At 44.3% G+C, this 8,752-nt stretch overlaps 1 long non-coding RNA gene across 1 annotated transcript; it reads left to right on the top strand.

The window, feature by feature from the left end:
- Nucleotides 1-7,927, top strand: LOC120730847. The gene is made up of 3 exons (XR_005695228.1): nucleotides 1-48; nucleotides 6,648-6,821; nucleotides 7,049-7,927. It is a non-coding gene; the product is annotated as an uncharacterized LOC120730847 (long non-coding RNA).
- Nucleotides 7,928-8,752: the final 825 nt, after the last annotated feature.

Below are 8,752 nucleotides of genomic sequence, written 5' to 3'. Positions count from 1 at the left end.
GGCTCTTCTGAGGCTGCTGCCAGTGGTCAAAGCCTCCAACAAAGCTCTGTAAGTACATTTGTACTTCTTTTGTTAAAATATTTATTCCAATTAATATAAAAATGAACATTACCTGATGCTGCTGAAGTGGTTTTATTAGAGACACAGCTAAGCGTTTTTCAATTTTGCATAATTTTAAAAAATTTAAAATTTGTTTAGTAGCCTATTGTATAGCAGAAATGAGGCTTTCTTTTCTTTCTTTTCGGAAGTAAGTAAAAAAAAAAAGCGAGGGACAGCGCTGCAACCAATGGTAGACTTGCAAGAGAAAAACACCTAAAACTGATGTCTTTGTGCAGAATCCATGTACCTGCTCTCATTTACTGTTTTAGCTGTTTGGTGGTTGTCAAAATTTTGTGAGGTTTAACCTGAGATTCTGGTGTTTCGGGCAAAATAAATTTTAATTAGTCGATATTACGTAATCCAATCGAGAATCAATTTTAATCGATAAACCGATTATCAAAGCCCACCCCTAGTGAGAATGTGTTGTACTGCACCATTTGTTCTTCCTATTTTTCTATCTATCTATCTGGCAAGATCAAAGTAGCACGGAGGGTGGTTAACCAACTAACGGAGTTGCAGAAAGGTGCGACAAAGAAGGTGCATTTAAAAAAAAAAAAAAAATTAAGCAAGCTGTCCATACCTGAGGCCTTGGAAGCTGCCAAGCAAAGACTCACAGCCTTGGCCAGCTACTTGAGGAGGTACACCAGAGAGATAGAAGGCAGGAGAATAAACCAGCTGTTCTCCACAGAACAGGAAGAAGGACGCAACTTTTTCCAAGATGGCGGCGCACACTGTTGCAGCGGCTTACGGCTCTCAGTCTCAGTATTCCTTTTTTTTTGTTTAGTTTGCTTAGTTTGTATGTCTTTCTTATTTTTCGGCTCTACTTTCAAAGTTTGCTACACCCGCCAGAGCCTCATAGACATCGGTGACGAGCATCAAACATCTGTTTCACTGGACTTTCTTCACACACACAACATCCCAGATCACATAGCGAGACCACCGGGCTCCCCGTGGATTGTTATCGGGACTAGGCGGAGGCGCAGACGGAGGGAGAGGAAGCAAAAGCGGGGCCGTAGGTCCGGCATTATGCTGAGGCTAAAAAACAAATCACACAAGCCACCTCTGCCGAGCCTCTATCTCTCCAACGCCAGATCCCTCGTGCAAAAAACGGATGACCTGGAATTACAACTAGTGGGAAATCGCTATGTTCGTGACTGCTGTGCCCTGATCATCACTGAAACCTGGCTTCACCCGGGAATACCCGATGCTAGCATGCAGCTAGCAGGCCGCACTCTGCTCCGCTGGGACAGGACTGCGGTAAGAGCAGGGGGGGAGGGCTCTGTATTTACGTGCACGAAAGCTGGTGCAACAACGGGACAATTATAAACAGTCACTGCTCCCCGAACCTCGAGTACATGTCGGTAAGATGCCGGCCTTTCTTTCTACAGAGAGAGCTAACAGTAGTGATCATCATGGCTGTGTACATTCCACCCGATGCCAACGTAAACACGGCGCTCTCTATCCTGCTGAACACCATTAACGAACAGCAGCGGGCCCACCCGGACAGTGTTCACATTATCGCAGGTGATTTTAATAAGGCCAACATAAAGACTGTACTCCCAAAGTTCTATCAGCATATCAAATGTCCCACCAGAGGAGAAAACACTCTAGATCATGTTTACTCCAACATCAAGCATGCATATAGAGCCATACCCCTCCCCCACCTCGGTCAGTCCGACCATCTCTCCCTCCTGCTCTCCCCAGCCTACACCCCCCTCAGGCGCAGTGCCAGGCCCACCACAAAGACTGTAACAACCTGGCCGGAAAATGCTCTCTCCAAACTACAGGACTGCTTCACAGAGACAGACTGGGACATATTTGAACACCAGGACCTAGAAACTTTCACAGGATCGGTACTGGACTACATCAAGTTCTGTACTGCAAATGTGACAGTGGACAAAAGCATTCGGGTTTTCCCAAATCAAAAACCCTGGATGACCAGCGAGGTCCGCTCACTCCTCAAAGCCCGTGATGCCGCCTTCAGGTCAGGTGACAGAGCTCTGTACAGGGCTGCTCAAGCTGACCTGAAAAGGGGGATTAAAAAAGCCAAGTCAGAACACAAAAGGAACATCGAGTCCCACCTGTCCAGCAACAACACACGGGAGGTGTGGCAGGGAATGCAAGACATCATCAACCACAGAGGCAGCACTGCGAAAACAGAAAACCCGAGTGGGCAGCTGGCAGAGGAAATAAACAGCTTCTTCGCCCGCTTTGAAACACCACAACAGCAACACTCATCTGCTTCAGCCCTGCTCCCATCCTCATCCTCACCTGGTTCCTGCACCGCTCCACTCACTGTAACAGAGCACGAGGTCAGACGTGTCCTCCTAGCAGTGAACCCCAGGAAGACGGCCGGTCCAGACGGAGTACCTGGCAAGGTACTAAGAGCATCCCCCCCAGAATTCGACCCCCACCAGTTTGCATACCGTGCAAACAGATCCACAGAAGACGCCATCGTCATAGCCCTCTACTCTGTGCTGAATCACCTAGAGCAGCGGCAAAGCTACGTCCGAATGCTCTTTGTGGACTACAGCTCAGCCTTTAATACAATCATCCCGGACATCCTCATCACCAAACTGGTCACTCTTGGCCTCCCTCCCTGCCTGGATAAAGGATTTCCTCACAAACCGGCCCCAGACTGTAAAACTCGGCCCTCATCTCTCCTCCACTCGCACACTGAGCACCGGCTCCCCACAGGGCTGTGTGCTGAGCCCCCTCTTGTATTCTCTCTACACCCACAACTGCAGTTCGACCCACAACAACACTCTCATCATCAAGTTTGCTGATGACACCACAGTAGTCGGACTCATCTCGAAGGGAGACGAGGCAGAGTACAGAGAGGAAGTCCTGAAGCTGGCAGCCTGGTGTTCAGAAAACAACCTGGCACTGAACACTAAGAAAACCAAAGAGCTCATTGTTGACTTCAGGAGACACAGCACCGACTTGGCCCCCCTCTGCATCAATGGGGAGTGTGTGGAGAGGGTCCACACTTTACGGTTCCTTGGTGTCCTCATCTCTGCTGACATCTCCTGGACAGGAAACATCTCAGCGGTCATCAAGAAGGCCCAACAGCGGCTGCACTTCCTGAGAGTCCTCAGGAAGTACAAGCTGAACTCCAACCTGCTGCTGACCTTCTACCGCTCGTCCATTGAGAGCCTGCTAACCTACTGCATCACGGTATGGTACGGCAGCTGCAACAAAGCAGATAGAGTGAGGCTTCAGAGTGTGGTCAAGACAGCACAAAAGATCATCGGCTGCCCTCTCCCGTCCCTGATGGACATTTATTCCTCCCGCTGCCTCACCAGAGCAGCAAACATTATCAAGGACAGCTCCCACCCTAGCTTCAACATGTTCAGCCTGCTTCCCTCAGGGAAGCGCTACAGGTGCATCAACACAAAAACCCACAGACTCAAAAACAGTTTCTTCCCCAAAGCGATAACCACCCTGAACTCACACATGCACAGATAACACAGCCCCCCCCACTTCCCACTTCCTCTATGGACCACCACTGTGCAATACCAATTCCATGTGCAATAACTCAACTGTATATACATAACACTATTTATACCAATTCCATGTGCAATAACTCAACTGTATATACATAACACTATTTATTACATATTACTTACGTCTTATATATTGTACATTTTATATATATATATATATATATATATATATATGTGTTTTTCCCTTTGTTAATACTGTCCATATGTACATAGCGCTGTGGAATTGTACCCCCCCCCCCCCCCCCCCAGCATGTTTACACTGAGTAGGAGATGCTCTGTATCTCATTGTGCAACTGTATAGTGACAATAAAGGCATTCTATTCTATTCTATTCTAACCCATAACGGCAATGCTCAGTGGCTAGTGTATCTGAGGGCAGACCATAGCAACCTTCCTGAACAGGGTCCAGTAACCATCATGGTGGCAGACATCCAAGCAAGGGTCTCCAGTATGAAGAATTGGACAAAACCAGGCCCCGACATGGTTCACGCCTAGTGGTTGAAGAAGCTGACTGCACTCCATGAGCGTCTGGACGCACAAGTGAACTAGCTGCTAGTTGAAGAGAAACACCCGGAATGGCTAACTGAAGGTCGGACGGTCCTGATCCTCAAGGACTCCAAGGAGGGACCGGTCCCATCCAACTACCGACCAATAACCTGCCTCGGATGATCTGATTTCCTCGTGTTGGTGTTGTTCCCAGACCATCATGAAAATGTTGCTCCAGGTTCAACATTGCAAGTGACCAATCACATTGTTGTGACGTTATTCTTTTGCGCGCCAAGCCATTCGTGCATTTATGAAATTCCAATGTTGCAAGGACAATATCAATTCTGCTTACTGTTTATTAAAGGGTTACGGTTAGGGTTAGGGTTAGGGTCAGGGTCCGTTGATCGGCAGACAGAGGCGGTTTCACGCAGCTTTAGAACAGTTTTTTGTTTTACGCCGCTTTTTCCCGAAGTCGCAAAAGTATGACGTCACAACATTTTGATTGGTCACTTGCAATGTTGATCCTGGAACAACATTTAGTATGATGCTCTGGAAACAACACCAACACGAGGAAATCAGATCAACCAACCTGCCTCAGTACTACATGGAAGCTCCTGTCAGGCATCATATCAGCTAAGATGAACAGGCACATGGGTCAATACATGAGTGGGGCACAGAAAGGGATTGGCAAGAATACCAGAGGCGCAAAACACCAGCTACTGGTAGACAAAACTGTCAGCCGAAACTGCAAGACCAGGCTGACCAACCTGTGCACTGCCTGGATTGATTACAAGAAGGCCTATGGCTCAGTCTCCCACAGCTGGATACTGGAATTCCTAGAATTGAGAGAGAGGAACTACCAGACCCCTGTCATCAACGAGTGCCCAGTGGAGAGAGTGGACAGCTTCAAATACCTCGGAGTTCACATCACGCAGGACCTGTCATGGTCCTGTCACATCAACACCGTGGTGAAAAAGGCCCGTCAGCGTCTCTACCACCTCAGACGCTTGAGAGACTTCCAACTGCCCTCCAAGGTGGTCAGGAACTTTTACTCGTGCACCATAGAGAGCATCCTGACGGGAAACATCTTAACCTGGTTCGGGAACAGCACCATGCAGGACAGACGAGCTCTACAGAGGGTTGTGCGGTCAGCTGAGCGCACCATCCACTCCGAGCTCCCTGACCTGCACTCAATCTACAGCAGGCAGTGCTGGACCAAGGCCAGGAAGATGGTGAAGGACCTCAGCCATCCCAACAACGGACTGTTCTCTCTGCTGAGGTCAGGAAAGCGATTCCGCTCCCTGAAAACCAACACAGAGAGACTGAGGAGGAGCTTCTTCCCGCAGGCGATGCGGTCTCTCAATCACAATCACACCACCACACAGTACTGACTCACACATATAGTTCTTACACACACACTGGACATTCTGGACATTGTTTTCACTTCATCACTTAAATCACCTTAAGCATATTTGCACTGCACAAGACATAATGTGGATTGCACAACACTGGACATTATATTCTTCATTTCCAGTTAATACTTGTACAGCTGCTGTTATTGTGTATATATTTATTTATATTTCTCTTACATTCTTATATAGTTCTATATTGTGTATTTTGTACAGTCATTTTATTTTCAACTTTAATTTATATATTTTATCTTATTCTTTCCCAGTTAAATTTACCCTTCATTCTAATTTGTGTTGTACAGTTATTTCATTTTAACCTTAATTTTTTATATTTTATTCCTTCCTAGTTAAATTTACACTTTAATTTTTCATATTTATTTCCTATCTTATTCATAGCCTTTTCCTTTTTTTTTTTTTTTTTTTTTTTCCCCCCCTCTTTAGGTCACGAGCAGTTGTCTAAGCATTTCACTGCATATCGTACTGTGTATGACTGTGTACGTGACAAATAAAAATTTGAATTGTACAAGATCAACAGGACCCTAAGAGCCTTCATCAGGAACTCAATGGGGATGTGGGGTACAGCACTAGAGGCCAAATCCAACCCATAGCACAAGTTACCATCAAGTGCGGGATCTACCAAGGAGACTCTGTCCCCACTGCTGTTCTGCATAGGCCTGAACCCCCTCAGTGACACAAACAAAAAACAAAGAAAGAAACAAAAAAAGCAACATTTTACAACTTCAACCTAAAGCGCTCTCCATCTATGCAAGATAGCATGGGTGCTGTGTAGGAGTAAAGTCAGTTTCAGTCCACTTCTGTCAGGCCACAGGGTCTTCTGAACTCTTGACCTCGCTCATGAATCCACTTATTTGAGACCCTCAGAGCAACAACATCCTTTGACCAGCAGATGGCGCCGCAGGATTTAAAGTGCAATTTGTTGCACTTTACGTGTTTCTGGTGCCATACTGGCTTTTTTTTTTTTTTTTTTTTTTTTTTTTTTAATAGAGTGATCTTTAACTCACCTTTAAAGATTTAACTCACCACGTTTATTTATTTATATATATATGTATGTGTGTGTATATGTGTGTATATGTGTATATATGTGTGTGTATGTATGTTTAAAAAGTCATTTATTTTAATTTTCTCAGGCTGAGTGCCTCCAACCTCTCAAAGACAAGCTGTGAAGCTCTATCCTCAGTTCTCGGGACTCAGACCTCAAAGTTGAGAGAGCTGGACCTGAGTAACAACAGTCTGCAGGATACAGGAGTGAAGCTTCTGTCTGCTGGACTGGAGAGTCCAGATTGTATACTGGAAAGACTGAGGTTTGACCAATTGCCATTTTATTTTTCATCAGATGACAAAAATAATCAATTAAAATTTTTAAGGCAGTAAAGCTGAAGTTCATATATTTCTTGTATATTAGTAAGACGTAAAGGATTTCTGAAAAAAAAAACAGGATTAAATATTGCTAAATCTAGTAAATCATCACTGCATCCAAAGTACAGTTGTATGACAATGTTAGTTATATTGTCCATTGTTTGTATTCCAGACTGAGTCTATGTAACTTCTCAGAGAGAAGTTGTGAAACTCTGCCCCTAGTTATCAACACCCAGTTCTCTAGGCTGAGAGAGCTGGACCTGAGTAACAACAACCTGTGGGATTCAGGGGCAAAGCTTGTGTCAGCTGCAGTAAGAGGTCCAAACTGCAAACTTCAAACTCTCAGGTCAGGATTCAGTCTTTTCCACCGATGATCAATTAAAATCAGATTTGTATTACACCAGCCTTAATAGACTTTAATTTTCCTTTGGGTAAATTATTACACTATGAAATATATATATACTAAAGATTTTTCAAAGCAACAACTTTTGTTTGCACATGTCATTTTAGAGAATTAGGGCTACTTTACCTTTTTTATACTGGTAGTGAGAAAATATCCAGATTTCATATTTAGGTGTCTATTGGGCATTTCTAAAAATGATATATTTCTGTATCTCCATATTTGCACTTAAAGAGGACATGAAATGCTGCACATATAAAATCAAATTTTGATAACACTGCCTGTGAAGCTAGATTTAAGAAATAAGTGCTTAAAGTTAAAATTTTAAAAACATATTTTATTCCATTAGTAGACTTACATTAGTTTATGTTAACTGATTTATGACAGAATCAATAACTCAATGGAAATATGTCTGTGAAGGTTCTCAATCATTCAGGTCATCGTAGTTTAAGGATCTTGGAAAGAAAAACGTCTGGACTTCTTTAAGTTGCTTGAAGACGTTTCACCTCTCATCCGAGAAGATTCTTCAGTTCTAGGGTCAAATGGTGGAGACTGCCAGGTTTAATCCCCATGGAAACTGGTGCTTAAACAATGGAAAACACAAACTTTGTCCCAAAACCTCTCATGTTTAGCTTTTTGTAAAAAGATAACAATGTTAGCCTTTTCTGAAGCTATAGGGCATATATGGTATCACTCTATCAAACAAGAAGACAGCCGTGTTTGCTAGTTCACCTTACGTGCATTAATTTAATAACGTGGTTAACTTACTCAATGTAAATTACACTCGAACAACATTAAGCAACTTTCCCAGAGAAGAGTGGCTGCTACTGCCATCATCATCGATCATAATTTCTGCTATACTGGCAGGGTAAGGGCCAGGACTCTACTCTTCGGGTTCTTGGGGGATGTTGCTAACTCCGGGTCCGAAGTCTTGTAGCAAGCTATCAAATATGGTGCATTTCTCAGGTTTAAAAAAAAAAAACGCTATGGGTCGCCAGGTGTTTCATCAGATTCGAGGTGTTACCTCCTTTTCACAGTATCACCTTAAAGCACTTGTTGAAGACTTAGGAGTTTGCGTCTTTTGCTGTGAAGTACAGCAAGACTTTTGACTGCTCCGCCTTGGGCATTTTTGATCTGTAGCTCTGCTCTAAAAGAAGCTATGTACATGGGCCCGCCTACTATCCTTGGAAAGGTAAAATGATTGGCTAGAATCCAAAGTGTATGACATCTCAAGAAAAAAAAATGCACCGACATAAAGCACCAACATTTGCGCTGCTTTTCGGTCTGGCTACTACAGTTTATGTCAGAACCAGTGCCATAATGGCACCGGATACCGCTACCCATCCCTAATTGTGACCCACACCGGTTTTCATACCTTGGATCACACCTTGGCTCATGTGATTTGGTAGACGATCATTGTCCCTCCTTGGGGGGGGGGATACTCTGATGGGCTTTAAATCTTGGACTCTCCACCAT

The sequence above is a fragment of the Simochromis diagramma genome, unplaced genomic scaffold (assembly GCF_900408965.1).
Source record: "Simochromis diagramma unplaced genomic scaffold, fSimDia1.1 OVJJ01000504.1, whole genome shotgun sequence".
NCBI lineage: Eukaryota > Metazoa > Chordata > Actinopteri > Cichliformes > Cichlidae > Simochromis > Simochromis diagramma.
This window is presented reverse-complemented; position numbering and strand designations above follow the sequence as displayed.